Source organism: Oncorhynchus mykiss, chromosome 15 (assembly GCF_057628025.1).
Source record: "Oncorhynchus mykiss isolate SJ-2025 chromosome 15, ASM5762802v1, whole genome shotgun sequence".
NCBI lineage: Eukaryota > Metazoa > Chordata > Actinopteri > Salmoniformes > Salmonidae > Oncorhynchus > Oncorhynchus mykiss.
Window position 1 is genome coordinate 85426366 of NC_143036.1, and position 18448 is coordinate 85444813.

Genomic DNA, 18448 nt, shown 5'->3' on the forward strand with positions numbered 1-18448 from the left:
GTTTCTCCAATGTTTTAGTGATGCATATTTCCTCCCTCAACAGCGAAGATGTAACATGCGTTTCCCAAAAAACCACGCAGAGCTAACTACCCGTTGCCAAGGGTAACTACCCGTCGCTAAGGGTAACTACCCGTCGCTAAGGGCGCCATTGGATCATGTGTCCAGACTGAAAGGATTGAAAGAAAGCCAGTGCTACTCTCGGATCAGCCATCTCCATTCAAATCTTTCCTTAATATAGTTAGAATTATTATATATAATATAAATATCATTATTTAACAATATTTTGGGGCAGCAGGTAGCCGAGTGGTTAGAGGGTCAGTAACCGAAAGGTTGCTGGATCGAATCCCTGAGCTGACGAGGTATAAATCTGTCCTTCTGCTACTGAACAAGACAGTTAAGCCACTGTTCCCCCCGGTAGGCCGTCATTGTAAATAAGAATTTGTTCTTAACTGACTTGCCTCGTTAAATGATGTTAACATTAAAAACTGAAGACGGATCTGCGTCTAGAGAGATATTACCACCTACGTTGGAAAATACTGAGGTGGTTTATTTTCATGTTTCGGCTACCCAATAAAACGTCACTAAATCCCAGATTTGACGCTTCGTTACGCACATGTTAGGCTACACACGAAACAAATTGCAACAAATGACAGAGTAACCCAGGTAAATCAAATGACAGAGTAACCCAGGTAAATCAAATGACAGAGTAACCCAGGTAAATCAAATGACAGAGTAACCCAGGTAAATCAATTGATTGAACATGTATTTATATTTGAATGCAGTCATCTGGGTTTTACTTTGATGCATTGTGTTTATGTCACTTGTTAGTATGACTTTCAAAGACACTGGCAACTTGTATTTGGAGTTAACTTTGTTCTGAGGTTATCGGGGGTCACAGAGAAGAGACGGATAAACCCTATAAATCTATGTTTATCGGAGGCTTTTGTGTATAAAGTGACGCGGCACGGCACAAAAAATCCTCTAAAGAAGCATTTAGCTGTTCTACAAGTGGAGGCAGATGCGCGTTTTCAAGTGCAACATTAATAAAGATGGTTTTAGGAAACAGCGCAGAGATGAAATGATTCTCCTATAGAGGTACATTTAGCGATACATTTAGCCTTAAAATGCTTCTGGGAAACTGGGCCCATAACGTTCATTGGGAAGTTGCCTGTGTAAATGCAGCCATAGAGACATGTTTCATCTACCCCACTGGGCACAGACGTCAAGACAACGTCTATTCATCGTTGGTTCAACGAAATTGAATTTAAATGATGTGGAAACAACGTTGATTCAACGAAAACCTTCCATTCTTATGAACACCTGATTCAGCCAGTCAGTTCTTCATTGGCTGGAACATGTTTGTTATTGGGTTGGAACCACAGGAGGTTGGTGGCACCTTAATTGGGAAGGACGGGCTCCTGGTAATGGCTGGAGCGGAATCAGTGGAATGGTATCAAATACCATTCTTAGTTAGATTCCATCTACTCCGTTCCAGACATTATTATAAACCCTCCTCCACTAAGCATCCTCCACTGGAAAACCTGCACACCCGGTGGGTCCACGGTTCCGCATTCCCGGTTCAGGACCTGTAGCAAGGTCCATGGGCTGCACACAATTAATCCGAATACGGTACGGCTCGTGCGTAAACGGCCTGATTGCGGTAGAGGGCGTCGGTGCCATAGCGGCGACGGTGCCTGCAGACCAGAGGGGAGGGGAGAAAGAGAGGGGAAGAGGGAGGGAGGTAAGGCGGATCTTAGTTAGACGAAACAGACCACACATTTGCAACAGAAGTACCGTAACCGTTTAGTTCAAACGCTGTTTTCTACGGTCCTGCGACTCTCTACTTTTGCCAGCCTGTGCGTGACCTTTTGACGCCAGGTGCGTCGCAGAGGACGAGGCGGTCTGGATACGGCGACCCGCCGCTCGGACGTCCAAGGTGATAGAAGTCAACTAATACTCTACTTCAGGGCTATTGTATTGTTCCCAGAAAGAATAGGAGTCTGCTTGTGCCATGCGCTAATACAGAGGGTTTGTGAAGCCATTTTCAGCAGGTAAGTGCAGATTTCTCTCGCTTTTTCCCACAAAATAAACACTATATATATATATATATATATATATATAGTCCTACCTGTGTATGAAAACAGTAACCTATTGACTCTCGATTGGTGAATTCACCTTTGATTATTTACAAAACCAGGTAATATGAATCCTATCATAGCCTGTATAATGAATGCATCGCTGACAAGATATTCAATTGAACGTGTTGACTTATTATTATTCAAAGCGCTGTATTGAACTCGATCACCGTACCGTATAGACCGTAGCCTTAGACCGTTGCACCGTAGCAACCTGGGCCCGGTTTTTCCAAAAGCATTTTAAGTTCATCGTTAGAATCTTCGTAGGAGCATCGGTCAATCTCTGAGCTGTTTCCCCAAAACCATCGTTATTGAAAAGCTACTGTAAGAGCGTCGTTAGATGCTTTCCCTCTCCTGCATCACTTTAAACACAGCAGATCTCTGCTGAACATAGAACCACACGGTTTATCCGTCTCTCTGTGACCGCCGATAACTTCAGAACAAACAAAGTTGACAAGGTTTCTGCCATGAATTCAAACAAGCGAAGTATAAAAAGATGCTTCAAATTCAAACCGAGAGGACTGTATAAAATAAAACAGTAGGCTATAGGCCGATTTAAATCATATTTAAATGAATATTTAAATCATATTTAAATGAACATTTAAATCATATTTAAATTAATGTCATGTTCAATTCAGTTCTATTTTTCTACTTGTCGGCTGCTGTCTGTGATTGGTCAATATATTTCATGATTTGTAGCCAAACCATGCGCCATCGTGTGATGATTTGTAGCGTTATTATAGGGTAAGCATTAGAAAAAGTGGTCCCACTACTTGACACCACGCGTCACTATAACACGGTTATAACCATGTCATAATATGTCATAACTAGGGATGCACGATATATCGGTGAGCATATCGGAATCGGACGGTATTAGCAAAAAATGCCAACGTCTAGTTTAACGACCCGATGTCTAGTTTAACGACCCGATGTCTAGTTTAACGACCCGATGTCTAGTTTAACGACCCGATGTCTAGTTTAACGACCCGATGTCTAGTTTAACAACCCGATGTCTAGTTTAACGACCCGATGTCTAGTTTAACGACCCGATGTCTAGTTTAACGGCGATGTTAAAAACTGATGTCAAAGCTACCGTGCATACCTGTATAACGTAGGTAGATGAGGTGCATACCTGTATAACGTAGGTAGATGAGGTGCATACCTGTACAACATAGGTAGATGAGGTGCATACCTGTATTACGTAGGTAGATAAGGTACATACCTGTATAATGTAGGTAGATGAGGTGCATACCTGTACAACATAGGTAGATGAGGTGCATACCTGTATTACGTAGGTAGATGAGGTACATACCTGTATAATGTAGGTAGATGAGGTGCATACCTGTATAACATAGGTAGATGAGGTGCATACCTGTATAACGTGGGTAGATGAGGTGCATACCTGTATAACGTAGGTAGATGAGGTGCATACCTGTATAACGTAGGTAGATGAGGTGCATACCTGTATAACGTAGGTAGATGAGGTGCATACCTGTATAACGTAGGTAGATGAGGTGCATACCTGTACAACATAGGTAGATGAGGTGCATACCTGTATTACGTAGGTAGATGAGGTACATACCTGTATAATGTAGGTAGATGAGGTACATACCTGTATAATGTAGGTAGATGAGGTGCATACCTGTACAACATAGGTAGATGAGGTGCATACCTGTATTACGTAGGTAGATGAGGTACATACCTGTATAATGTAGGTAGATGAGGTGCATACCTGTATAACATAGGTAGATGAGGTGCATACCTGTATAACGTGGGTAGATGAGGTGCATACCTGTATAACGTAGGTAGATGAGGTGCATACCTGTATAACGTAGGTAGATGAGGTGCATACCTGTATAACGTAGGTAGATGAGGTGCATACCTGTATAACGTAGGTAGATGAGGTGCATACCTGTATAATGTAGGTAGATGAGGTGCATACCTGTATAACGTATGTAGATGAGGTGCATGCCTGTACGAAGGTAGATGACATAATGACGCCACGTAAAATGTAAGTGTATAAGTGTCTATAAGTGTAACACATCATTCCTAACCTCGCCCACAATGTCTGCTGTGTGAATCAACCAGTCAACAAGTCCAGCAGTCATTTGAAAGAATAAGAATTTCAGCGAGACGACTAAAAGGTGAAAACCATGAAAGCCAAGACAATGGAATTCACTGCCCAATGGACTCAACCGTTCTCTGTCTTGGGTGTTGTCTTTCGGGGACTGGTCTAGCACCGGTACACACTACCAAGTGTGATATTTTTCAGATGTTGCCCTACCGGAGCTACACAGTAATAGTGTCACTGCTATTAGCTTCACGACATACTACGGAACGCCGTTTGGGTCTTTGCGTGTCAAAAAGATACAGTAGCTCTGTCAAAGCTGAACAAAGAAGTCTGCAACACCGGCCACGAACGATGTGTTAACAATACCGCGTTGGTAATAAAGCATCATTTGTTTGACAGCAACTTCTGGGGTAGCTAGCTTTAGCTTAGTACCTAGCTAGCACCAATACATCCAGCCTGATAACAATAATCAGTAGAAAATGCAGTCATATTCATTATTCTTAACAATGAGGAACTCAGTACTAAAGGGTTGTCTGCTGTATGTAACTAGGGCTGGAGAACTCATTACTAAAGGGTTGTCTGCTGTATGTAACTAGGGCTGGGGAACTCATTACTAAAGGGTTGTCTGCTGTATGTAACTAGGGCTGGGGAACTCATTACTAAAGGGTTGTCTGCTGTATGTAACTACAGCTGGGGAACTCATTACTAAAGGGTTGTCTGCTGTATGTAACTAGGGCTGGGGAACTCATTACTAAAGGGTTGTCTGCTGTATGTAACTAGGGCTGGGGAACTCATTACTAAAGGGTTGTCTGCTGTATGTAACTAGGGCTGGGGAACTCATTACTAAAGGGTTGTCTGCTGTATGTAACTAGGACTGGGGAACTCATTACTAAAGGGTTGTCTGCTGTATGTAACTACAGCCGGGGAACTCATTACTAAAGGGTTGTCTGCTGTATGTAACTAGTGCTGGGGAACTCATTACTAAAGGTTGTCTGCTGTATGTAACTACAGCTGGGGAACTCATTACTAAAGGGTTGTCTGCTGTATGTAACTACAGCCGGGGAACTCATTACTAAAGGGTTGTCTGCTGTATGTAACTAGTGCTGGGGAACTCATTACTAAAGGGTTGTCTGCTGTATGTAACTACAGCCGGGGAACTCATTACTAAAGGGTTGTCGGCTGTATGTAACTACAGCTGGGGAACTCATGCTCAATGAGCACATAGCTATAGGTGGTGAATAGTAGTAGTCTAATCCAAAGGCCCGTTCTCTGTCATAGCTATCGGTGTTGAGGATACTATTCCAGAATAGCCTACAGAATCAATGACTGTTGAAGAAAATATATTGACATTGATGAATGATGGTCGTCTAATCCAAAGGCCCGTTCTCTGTCATAGCTATCGGTGTTGAGGATACTATTCCAGAATAGCCTACAGAATCAATGACTGTTGAAGAAAATATATTGACATTGATGAATGATGGTCGTCTAATCCAAAGGCCCGTTCTCTGTCATAGCTATCGGTGTTGAGGATACTATTCCAGAATAGCCTACAGAATCAATGACTGTTGAAGAAAATATATTGACATTGATGAATGATGGTCGTCTAATCCAAAGGCCCGTTCTCTGTCATAGCTATCGGTGTTGAGGATACTATTCCAGAATAGCCTACAGAATCAATGACTGTTGAAGAAAATATATTGACATTGATGAATGATGGTCGTCTAATCCAAAGGCCCGTTCTCTGTCATAGCTATCGGTGTTGAGGATACTATTCCAGAATAGCCTACAGAATCAATGACTGTTGAAGAAAATATATTGATGAATGATGTTCGTCTAATCCAAAGGCCCTTTCTCTGTCATAGCTATCGGTGTTGAGGATACTATTCCAGAATAGCCTACAGAATCAATGACTGTTGAAGAAAATATATTGACATTGATGAATGATGGTCGTCTAATCCAAAGGCCCGTTCTCTGTCATAGCTATCGGTGTTGAGGATACTATTCCAGAATAGCCTACAGAATCAATGACTGTTGAAGAAAATATATTGACATTGATGAATGATGGTCGTCTAATCCAAAGGCCCGTTCTCTGTCATAGCTATCGGTGTTGAGGATACTATTCCAGAATAGCCTACAGAATCAATGACTGTTGAAGAAAATATATTGACATTGATGAATGATGGTCGTCTAATCCAAAGGCCCGTTCTCTGTCATAGCTATCGGTGTTGAGGATACTATTCCAGAATAGCCTACAGAATCAATGACTGTTGAAGAAAATATATTGACATTGATGAATGATGGTCGTCTAATCCAAAGGCCCGTTCTCTGTCATAGCTATCGGTGTTGAGGATACTATTCCAGAATAGCCTACAGAATCAATGACTGTTGAAGAAAATATATTGATGAATGATGTTCGTCTAATCCAAAGGCCCGTTCTCTGTCATAGCTATCGGTGTTGAGGATACTATTCCAGAATAGCCTACAGAATCAATGACTGTTGAAGAAAATATATTGATGAATGATGTTCGTCTAATCCAAAGGCCCGTTCTCTGTCATAGCTATCGGTGTTGAGGATACTATTCCAGAATAGCCTACAGAATCAATGACTGTTGAAGAAAATATATTGATGAATGATGTTCGTCTAATCCAAAGGCCCGTTCTCTGTCATAGCTATCGGTGTTGAGGATACTATTCCAGAATAGCCTACAGAATCAATGACTGTTGAAGAAAATATATTGATGAATGATGGTCGTCTAATCCAAAGGCCCGTTCTCTGTCATAGCTATCGGTGTTGAGGATACTATTCCAGAATAGCCTACAGAATCAATGACTGTTGAAGAAAATATATTGATGAATGATGTTCGTCTAATCCAAAGGCCCGTTCTCTGTCATAGCTATCGGTGTTGAGGATACTATTCCAGAATAGCCTACAGAATCAATGACTGTTGAAGAAAATATATTGATGAATGATGGTCGTCTAATCCAAAGGCCCGTTCTCTGTCATAGCTATCGGTGTTGAGGATACTATTCCAGAATAGCCTACAGAATCAATGACTGTTGAAGAAAATATATTGATGAATGATGGTCGTCTAATCCAAAGGCCCGTTCTCTGTCATAGCTATCGGTGTTGAGGATACTATTCCAGAATAGCCTACAGAATCAATGACTGTTGAAGAAAATATATTGATGAATGATGTTCGTCTAATCCAAAGGCCCGTTCTCTGTCATAGCTATCGGTGTTGAGGATACTATTCCAGAATAGCCTACAGAATCAATGACTGTTGAAGAAAATATATTGACATTGATGAATGATGGTCGTCTAATCCAAAGGCCCGTTCTCTGTCATAGCTATCGGTGTTGAGGATACTATTCCAGAATAGCCTACAGAATCAATGACTGTTGAAGAAAATATATTGACATTGATGAATGATGGTCGTCTAATCCAAAGGCCCGTTCTCTGTCATAGCTATCGGTGTTGAGGATACTATTCCAGAATAGCCTACAGAATCAATGACTGTTGAAGAAAATATATTGACATTGATGAATGATGGTCGTCTAATCCAAAGGCCCGTTCTCTGTCATAGCTATCGGTGTTGAGGATACTATTCCAGAATAGCCTACAGAATCAATGACTGTTGAAGAAAATATATTGACATTGATGAATGATGGTCGTCTAATCCAAAGGCCCGTTCTCTGTCATAGCTATCGGTGTTGAGGATACTATTCCAGAATAGCCTACAGAATCAATGACTGTTGAAGAAAATATATTGACATTGATGAATGATGGTCGTCTAATCCAAAGGCCCGTTCTCTGTCATAGCTATCGGTGTTGAGGATACTATTCCAGAATAGCCTACAGAATCAATGACTGTTGAAGAAAATATATTGACATTGATGAATGATGGTCGTCTAATCCAAAGGCCCGTTCTCTGTCATAGCTATCGGTGTTGAGGATACTATTCCAGAATAGCCTACAGAATCAATGACTGTTGAAGAAAATATATTGACATTGATGAATGATGGTCGTCTAATCCAAAGGCCCGTTCTCTGTCATAGCTATCGGTGTTGAGGATACTATTCCAGAATAGCCTACAGAATCAATGACTGTTGAAGAAAATATATTGACATTGATGAATGATGGTCGTCTAATCCAAAGGCCCGTTCTCTGTCATAGCTATCGGTGTTGAGGATACTATTCCAGAATAGCCTACAGAATCAATGACTGTTGAAGAAAATATATTGACATTGATGAATGATGGTCGTCTAATCCAAAGGCCCGTTCTCTGTCATAGCTATCGGTGTTGAGGATACTATTCCAGAATAGCCTACAGAATCAATGACTGTTGAAGAAAATATATTGACATTGATGAATGATGGTCGTCTAATCCAAAGGCCCGTTCTCTGTCATAGCTATCGGTGTTGAGGATACTATTCCAGAATAGCCTACAGAATCAATGACTGTTGAAGAAAATATATTGACATTGATGAATGATGGTCGTCTAATCCAAAGGCCCGTTCTCTGTCATAGCTATCGGTGTTGAGGATACTATTCCAGAATAGCCTACAGAATCAATGACTGTTGAAGAAAATATATTGACATTGATGAATGATGGTCGTCTAATCCAAAGGCCCGTTCTCTGTCATAGCTATCGGTGTTGAGGATACTATTCCAGAATAGCCTACAGAATCAATGACTGTTGAAGAAAATATATTGATGAATGATGTTCGTCTAATCCAAAGGCCCGTTCTCTGTCATAGCTATCGGTGTTGAGGATACTATTCCAGAATAGCCTACAGAATCAATGACTGTTGAAGAAAATATATTGATGAATGATGGTCGTCTAATCCAAAGGCCCGTTCTCTGTCATAGCTATCGGTGTTGAGGATACTATTCCAGAATAGCCTACAGAATCAATGACTGTTGAAGAAAATATATTGATGAATGATGGTCGTCTAATCCAAAGGCCCGTTCTCTGTCATAGCTATCGGTGTTGAGGATACTATTCCAGAATAGCCTACAGAATCAATGACTGTTGAAGAAAATATATTGATGAATGATGGTCGTCTAATCCAAAGGCCCGTTCTCTGTCATAGCTATCGGTGTTGAGGATACTATTCCAGAATAGCCTACAGAATCAATGACTGTTGAAGAAAATATATTGATGAATGATGGTCGTCTAATCCAAAGGCCCGTTCTCTGTCATAGCTATCGGTGTTGAGGATACTATTCCAGAATAGCCTACAGAATCAATGACTGTTGAAGAAAATATATTGATGAATGATGGTCGTCTAATCCAAAGGCCCGTTCTCTGTCATAGCTATCGGTGTTGAGGATACTATTCCAGAATAGCCTACAGAATCAATGACTGTTGAAGAAAATATATTGATGAATGATGGTCGTCTAATCCAAAGGCCCTTTCTCTGTCATAGCTATCGGTGTTGAGGATACTATTCCAGAATAGCCTACAGAATCAATGACTGTTGAAGAAAATATATTGATGAATGATGTTCGTCTAATCCAAAGGCCCGTTCTCTGTCATAGCTATCGGTGTTGAGGATACTATTCCAGAATAGCCTACAGAATCAATGACTGTTGAAGAAAATATATTGATGAATGATGGTCGTCTAATCCAAAGGCCCGTTCTCTGTCATAGCTATCGGTGTTGAGGATACTATTCCAGAATAGCCTACAGAATCAATGACTGTTGAAGAAAATATATTGATGAATGATGTTCGTCTAATCCAAAGGCCCTTTCTCTGTCATAGCTATCGGTGTTGAGGATACTATTCCAGAATAGCCTACAGAATCAATGACTGTTGAAGAAAATATATTGATGAATGATGTTCGTCTAATCCAAAGGCCCGTTCTCTGTCATAGCTATCGGTGTTGAGGATACTATTCCAGAATAGCCTACAGAATCAATGACTGTTGAAGAAAATATATTGATGAATGATGGTCGTCTAATCCAAAGGCCCTTTCTCTGTCATAGCTATCGGTGTTGAGGATACTATTCCAGAATAGCCTACAGAATCAATGACTGTTGAAGAAAATATATTGATGAATGATGTTCGTCTAATCCAAAGGCCCGTTCTCTGTCATAGCTATCGGTGTTGAGGATACTATTCCAGAATAGCCTACAGAATCAATGACTGTTGAAGAAAATATATTGATGAATGATGGTCGTCTAATCCAAAGGCCCGTTCTCTGTCATAGCTATCGGTGTTGAGGATACTATTCCAGAATAGCCTACAGAATCAATGACTGTTGAAGAAAATATATTGATGAATGATGTTCGTCTAATCCAAAGGCCCTTTCTCTGTCATAGCTATCGGTGTTGAGGATACTATTCCAGAATAGCCTACAGAATCAATGACTGTTGAAGAAAATATATTGATGAATGATGTTCGTCTAATCCAAAGGCCCGTTCTCTGTCATAGCTATCGGTGTTGAGGATACTATTCCAGAATAGCCTACAGAATCAATGACTGTTGAAGAAAATATATTGATGAATGATGTTCGTCTAATCCAAAGGCCCGTTCTCTGTCATAGCTATCGGTGTTGAGGATACTATTCCAGAATAGCCTACAGAATCAATGACTGTTGAAGAAAATATATTGATGAATGATGTTCGTCTAATCCAAAGGCCCGTTCTCTGTCATAGCTATCGGTGTTGAGGATACTATTCCAGAATAGCCTACAGAATCAATGACTGTTGAAGAAAATATATTGATGAATGATGTTCGTCTAATCCAAAGGCCCGTTCTCTGTCATAGCTATCGGTGTTGAGGATACTATTCCAGAATAGCCTACAGAATCAATGACTGTTGAAGAAAATATATTGATGAATGATGGTCGTCTAATCCAAAGGCCCGTTCTCTGTCATAGCTATCGGTGTTGAGGATACTATTCCAGAATAGCCTACAGAATCAATGACTGTTGAAGAAAATATATTGATGAATGATGTTCGTCTAATCCAAAGGCCCGTTCTCTGTCATAGCTATCGGTGTTGAGGATACTATTCCAGAATAGCCTACAGAATCAATGACTGTTGAAGAAAATATATTGATGAATGATGGTCGTCTAATCCAAAGGCCCTTTCTCTGTCATAGCTATCGGTGTTGAGGATACTATTCCAGAATAGCCTACAGAATCAATGACTGTTGAAGAAAATATATTGACATTGATGAATGATGTTCGTCTAATCCAAAGGCCCGTTCTCTGTCATAGCTATCGGTGTTGAGGATACTATTCCAGAATAGCCTACAGAATCAATGACTGTTGAAGAAAATATATTGATGAATGATGTTCGTCTAATCCAAAGGCCCTTTCTCTGTCATAGCTATCGGTGTTGAGGATACTATTCCAGAATAGCCTACAGAATCAATGACTGTTGAAGAAAATATATTGATGAATGATGTTCGTCTAATCCAAAGGCCCGTTCTCTGTCATAGCTATCGGTGTTGAGGATACTATTCCAGAATAGCCTACAGAATCAATGACTGTTGAAGAAAATATATTGATGAATGATGGTCGTCTAATCCAAAGGCCCGTTCTCTGTCATAGCTATCGGTGTTGAGGATACTATTCCAGAATAGCCTACAGAATCAATGACTGTTGAAGAAAATATATTGATGAATGATGGTCGTCTAATCCAAAGGCCCGTTCTCTGTCATAGCTATCGGTGTTGAGGATACTATTCCAGAATAGCCTACAGAATCAATGACTGTTGAAGAAAATATATTGATGAATGATGGTCGTCTAATCCAAAGGCCCGTTCTCTGTCATAGCTATCGGTGTTGAGGATACTATTCCAGAATAGCCTACAGAATCAATGACTGTTGAAGAAAATATATTGATGAATGATGTTCGTCTAATCCAAAGGCCCGTTCTCTGTCATAGCTATCGGTGTTGAGGATACTATTCCAGAATAGCCTACAGAATCAATGACTGTTGAAGAAAATATATTGATGAATGATGTTCGTCTAATCCAAAGGCCCGTTCTCTGTCATAGCTATCGGTGTTGAGGATACTATTCCAGAATAGCCTACAGAATCAATGACTGTTGAAGAAAATATATTGATGAATGATGTTCGTCTAATCCAAAGGCCCGTTCTCTGTCATAGCTATCGGTGTTGAGGATACTATTCCAGAATAGCCTACAGAATCAATGACTGTTGAAGAAAATATATTGATGAATGATGGTCGTCTAATCCAAAGGCCCGTTCTCTGTCATAGCTATCGGTGTTGAGGATACTATTCCAGAATAGCCTACAGAATCAATGACTGTTGAAGAAAATATATTGATGAATGATGGTCGTCTAATCCAAAGGCCCGTTCTCTGTCATAGCTATCGGTGTTGAGGATACTATTCCAGAATAGCCTACAGAATCAATGACTGTTGAAGAAAATATATTGATGAATGATGTTCGTCTAATCCAAAGGCCCGTTCTCTGTCATAGCTATCGGTGTTGAGGATACTATTCCAGAATAGCCTACAGAATCAATGACTGTTGAAGAAAATATATTGATGAATGATGGTCGTCTAATCCAAAGGCCCGTTCTCTGTCATAGCTATCGGTGTTGAGGATACTATTCCAGAATAGCCTACAGAATCAATGACTGTTGAAGAAAATATATTGATGAATGATGGTCGTCTAATCCAAAGGCCCGTTCTCTGTCATAGCTATCGGTGTTGAGGATACTATTCCAGAATAGCCTACAGAATCAATGACTGTTGAAGAAAATATATTGATGAATGATGGTCGTCTAATCCAAAGGCCCGTTCTCTGTCATAGCTATCGGTGTTGAGGATACTATTCCAGAATAGCCTACAGAATCAATGACTGTTGAAGAAAATATATTGATGAATGATGGTCGTCTAATCCAAAGGCCCGTTCTCTGTCATAGCTATCGGTGTTGAGGATACTATTCCAGAATAGCCTACAGAATCAATGACTGTTGAAGAAAATATATTGATGAATGATGGTCGTCTAATCCAAAGGCCCGTTCTCTGTCATAGCTATCGGTGTTGAGGATACTATTCCAGAATAGCCTACAGAATCAATGACTGTTGAAGAAAATATATTGATGAATGATGGTCGTCTAATCCAAAGGCCCGTTCTCTGTCAGATGAAATATATTTATTATTCCTGAATCAAACAGCTTAGTGCAATGAAATACCCTTTATCGATCATCGATCAATTAAGCATCGGGAATCATCATTATTGATCCTTACTGCAGATTATTATAATAGGTTAGTAGTGTTTGTGTGAACACAGCCGGATGAGGCAGGCCGCTGTCCGTCCTTTGTTATGGTTCGGGGACTGTGTTCCGGTGTTCCCTGGTCGGTAGGAAGGTGTTCCCTGGTCGGTAGGAGGGTGTTCCCTGGTTGGTAGGAGGGTGTTCCCTGGTTGGTAGGAGGGTGTTCCCTGGTCGGTAGGAGGAGGGTGTTCCCTGGTCGGTAGGAGGGTGTTCCCTGGTTGGTAGGAGGGTGTTCCCTGGTTGGTAGGAGGGTGTTCCCTGGTCGGTAGGAGGAGGGTGTTCCCTGGTCGGTAGGAGGGTGTTCCCTGGTTGGTAGGAGGGTGTTCCCTGGTTGGTAGGAGGGTGTTCCCTGGTCGGTAGGAGGAGGGTGTTCCCTGGTCGGTAGGAGGGTGTTCCCTGGTTGGTAGGAGGGTGTTCCCTGGTTGGTAGGAGGGTGTTCCCTGGTCGGTAGGAGGGTGTTCCCTGGTTGGTAGAAGAGGGTGTTCCCTGGTTGGTAGGAGGGTGTTCCCTGGTTGGTAGGAAGGTGTTCCCTGGTCGGTAGGAGGAGGGTGTTCCCTGGTCGGTAGGAGGGTGTTCCCTGGTTGGTAGGAGGGTGTTCCCTGGTTGGTAGGAGGGTGTTCCCTGGTCGGTAGGAGGGTGTTCCCTGGTTGGTAGGAGGGTGTTCCCTGGTCGGTAGGAGGAGGGTGTTCCCTGGTCGGTAGGAGGGTGTTCCCTGGTTGGTAGGAGGGTGTTCCCTGGTTGGTAGGAGGGTGTTCTCTGTTTTTATAGCGGGGTGGACCAGAGGCCTCGTTGATATCTTTCACGCGAACATCCAGCCCTTCCATCCAAAGCCCTTCCTAATGTCAATCAATCCGCTAAGATGTTATTTCAACATATTGAATTGATTTGGATCGTAGCGTGATTCACACACATTGAATTGATTTGGATCGTAGCGTGATTCACACACATTGATTTGGATCGTAGCGTGATTCACACACATTGAATTGATTTGGATCGTAGCGTGATTCACACATTGAATTGATTTGGATCGTAGCGTGATTCACACACATTGATTTGGATCGTAGCGTGATTCACACACATTGAATTGATTTGGATCGTAGCGTGATTCACACAGTTTGAATTGATTTGGATCGTAGCGTGATTCACACAGTTTGAATTGATTTGGATCGTAGCGTGATTCACACAGTTTGAATTGATTTGGATCGTAGCGTGATTCAACACATTGAATTGATTTGGATCGTAGCGTGATTCACACACATTGATTTGGATCGTAGCGTGATTCACACACATTGATTTGGATCGTAGCGTGATTCACACACATTGATTTGGATCGTAGCGTGATTCACACACATTGAATTGATTTGGATCGTAGCGTGATTCACACAGTTTGAATTGATTTGGATCGTAGCGTGATTCACACAGTTTGAATTGATTTGGATCGTAGCGTGATTCACACAGTTTGAATTGATTTGGATCGTAGCGTGATTCAACACAGTTTGAATTGATTTGGATCGTAGCGCGAGTAATTCAAGACAAAGGCATACCGTTAAATCATGTAGAATATGGGCCGTTGAAACATGGTGGGTCAATTCTGAGTCCAAGTCAAAGTGTTAAAGAGAAAAGTCAATACTTGGGACATTCTTGCTCCCTCTGTCGCCGAGGCTTTGGGAATGAAACATGGTCTTTAACGAGAAGAAAGACCTGTACACTGCTATTTCCTGCATCACTTCAGTTCACTACGCTTCTGAAACATGGTCGTCCTGAACACCCTGTCTCTCTGCTTCCTCATTCACTTGACCTCTATGCTGTCCGCTGCCCCCTGACCAAACACATTATCTTCTCTTAGCCGTTCCTCTCCAGTGTATGGTACCACCCACACACACACTGCAAGATTACATTGTGACTAAGAATGTCCTGCTACTCTTTCGCTGTTGTTCAAGGGTTCCTTCAAGGTCCTGGGCTGCTTTGATGCTTGTGCTGCTACCATGTTGTGCTGCTACCATGTAGTGGTGCTGCCATGTTGTGGTGCTGCCATGTTGTGGTGCTGCCATGTTGTGGTGCTGCCATGTTGTGGTGCTACCATGTTGTGGTGCTACCATGTTGTAATGCTACCATGTTGTGGTGCTACCATGTTGTGGTGCTGCCATGTTGTGGTGCTGCCATGTTGTGGTGCTGCCATGTTGTGGTGCTACCATGTTGTGGTGCTGCCATGTTGTAATGCTACCATGTTGTGATGCTGCCATGTTGTGGTGCTACCATGTTGTGGTGCTGCCATGTTGTAATGCTAACATGTTGTAATGCTACCATGTTGTGGTGTTGCCATGTTGTGGTGCTGCCATGTTGTGGTGCTGCCATGTTGTAATGCTGCCATGTAGTGGTGCTGCCATGTAGTGGTGCTGCCATGTTGTGGTGCTGCCATGTTGTGGTGCTGCCATGTTGTAATGCTGCCATGTTGTGGTGCTGCCATGTTGTAATGCTGCCATGTTGTGGTGCTGCCATGTTGTGGTGTTGCCATGTTGTGGTGCTGCCATGTTGTGGTGCTGCCATGTTGTGGTGCTGCCATGTTGTGGTGCTGCCATGTTGTGGTGCTGCCATGTTGTACTGCTACCATGTTGTAATGCTGCCATGTTGTGGTGCTGCCATGTTGTGGTGCTGCCATGTTGTAATGCTACCATGTTGTGGTGCTGCCATGTTGTGGTGCTGCCATGTTGTGGTGCTACCATGTTGTAATGCTACCATGTTGTGGTGCTGCCATGTTGTGGTGCTGCCATGTTGTGGTGCTGCCATGTTGTGGTGCTGCCATGTTGTGGTGTTGCCATGTTGTGGTGCTGCCATGTTGTGGTGCTACCATGTTGTGGTGTTGCCATGTTGTGGTGCTGCCATGTTGTGGTGCTGCCATGTTGTAATGCTACCATGTTGTAATGCTACCATGTTGTAATGCTACCATGTTGTGGTGCTGCCATGTTGTGGTGCTACCATGCTGTGTTGTCATGTGTTGTTGCCATGCTGTGTTGTTGTCTCAGGTCTCTCTTTATCTAGTGTTGTGGTGTCCCTCTTGTCGTGATGTGTGTTTCGTCCAACATTATTATTCTTAATCCCGCGCCCCGGTACCCGCAGGAGGCCTTCTGCCTCTGGGTAGGCAGTCACTGTAAAATAATAATGAGTTTTTAATTGACTTGCTTAGTTAAATAAACTTGAAATAAAAAATAAAAATCAATGGCTTATCTTCTTCTGTCCTGTGTTATTGACATACCAGTCCACCACTCTAGGTCTATGACCCCTGTGTTATTGTTGTACCAGTCCACCACTCTAGGTCTATGACCCCTGTGTTATTGACATACCAGTCCACCACTCTAGGTCTATGACCCCTGTGTTATTGACATACCAGTCCACCACTCTAGGTCTATGACCCCTGTGTTATTGACATACCAGTCCACCACTCAAGGTCTATGACCCCTGTGTTATTGCCATACCAGTCCACCACTCTAGGTCTATGACCCCTGTGTTATTGTTGTACCAGTCCACCACTCTAGGTCTATGACCCCTGTGTTATTGACATACCAGTCCACCACTCTAGGTCTATGACCCCTGTGTTATTGTTGTACCAGTCCACCACTCTAGGTCTATGACCCCTGTGTTATTGACATACCAGTCCACCACTCAAGGTCTATGACCCCTGTGTTATTGTTGTACCAGTCCACCACTCTAGGTCTATGACCCCTGTGTTATTGACATACCAGTCCACCACTCTAGGTCTATGACCCCTGTGTTATTGTTGTACCAGTCCACCACTCTAGGTCTATGACCCCTGTGTTATTGACATACCAGTCCACCACTTTAGGTCTATGACCCCTGTGTTATTGACATACCAGTCGGCCACTCTAGGTCTATGACCCCTGTGTTATTGTTGTACCAGTCCACCACTCTAGGTCTATGACCCCTGTGTTATTGTTGTACCAGTCCACCACTCTAGGTCTATGACCCCTGTGTTATTGACATACCAGTCCACCACTCAAGGTCTATGACCCCTGTGTTATTGCCATACCAGTCCACCACTCAAGGTCTATGACCCCTGTGTTATTGACATACCAGTCCACCACTCTAGGTCTATGACCCCTGTGTTATTGCCATATCAGTCCACCACTCTAGGTCTATGACCCCTGTGTTATTGTTGTACCAGTCCACCACTCTAGGTCTATGACCCCTGTGTTATTGTTGTACCAGTCCACCACTCTAGGTCTATGACCCCTGTGTTATTGACATACCAGTCCACCACTCTAGGTCTATGACCCCTGTGTTATTGACATACCAGTCCACCACTCTAGGTCTATGACCCCTGTGTTATTGACATACCAGTCCACCACTCAAGGTCTATGACCCCTGTGTTATTGTTGTACCAGTCCACCACTCTAGGTCTATGACCCCTGTGTTATTGTTGTACCAGTCCACCACTCAAGGTCTATGACCCCTGTGTTATTGCCATACAAGTCCACCACTCTAGGTCTATGACCCCTGTGTTACTGTCGTACCAGTCCACCACTCTAGGTCTATGACCCCTGTGTTATTGACATACCAGTCCACCACTCAAGGTCTATGACCCCTGTGTTATTGCCATACAAGTCCACCACTCTAGGTCTATGACCCCTGTGTTATTGACATACCATTCCACCACTCAAGGTCTATGACCCCTGTGTTATTGTTGTACCAGTCCACCACTCTAGGTCTATGACCCCTGTGTTATTGACATACCAGTCCACCACTCAAGGTCTATGACCCCTGTGTTATTGCCATACCAGTCCACCACTCTAGGTCTATGACCCCTGTGTTATTGTTGTACCAGTCCACCACTCTAGGTCTATGACCCCTGTGTTATTGACGTACCAGTCCACCACTCTAGGTCTATGACCCCTGTGTTATTGTTGTACCAGTCCACCACTCTAGGTCTATGACCCCTGTGTTATTGACATACCAGTCCACCAC

The 18448-nt window shown here is 42.6% G+C and overlaps 1 protein-coding gene across 17 annotated transcripts in view; it reads left to right on the forward strand.

Annotated features, from left to right (window-relative positions):
- The first annotated feature begins 1560 nt into the window (after positions 1-1560).
- eps8a (EGFR pathway substrate 8, signaling adaptor a) overlaps positions 1561-18448 on the forward strand; it is a 185201-nt gene continuing 168313 nt past the window's right edge. For 14 of the 17 annotated variants that reach the window (XM_090201456.1, XM_090201449.1, XM_090201450.1 and 11 more), the window contains exon 1: positions 1561-2051. The gene's annotated coding sequence lies outside the window, so the exon portion shown is untranslated. The remainder of the gene's footprint in view (positions 2052-18448) is intronic. The other 3 variants (XM_090201454.1, XM_090201459.1, XM_090201457.1) reach the window with 2 other exon arrangements.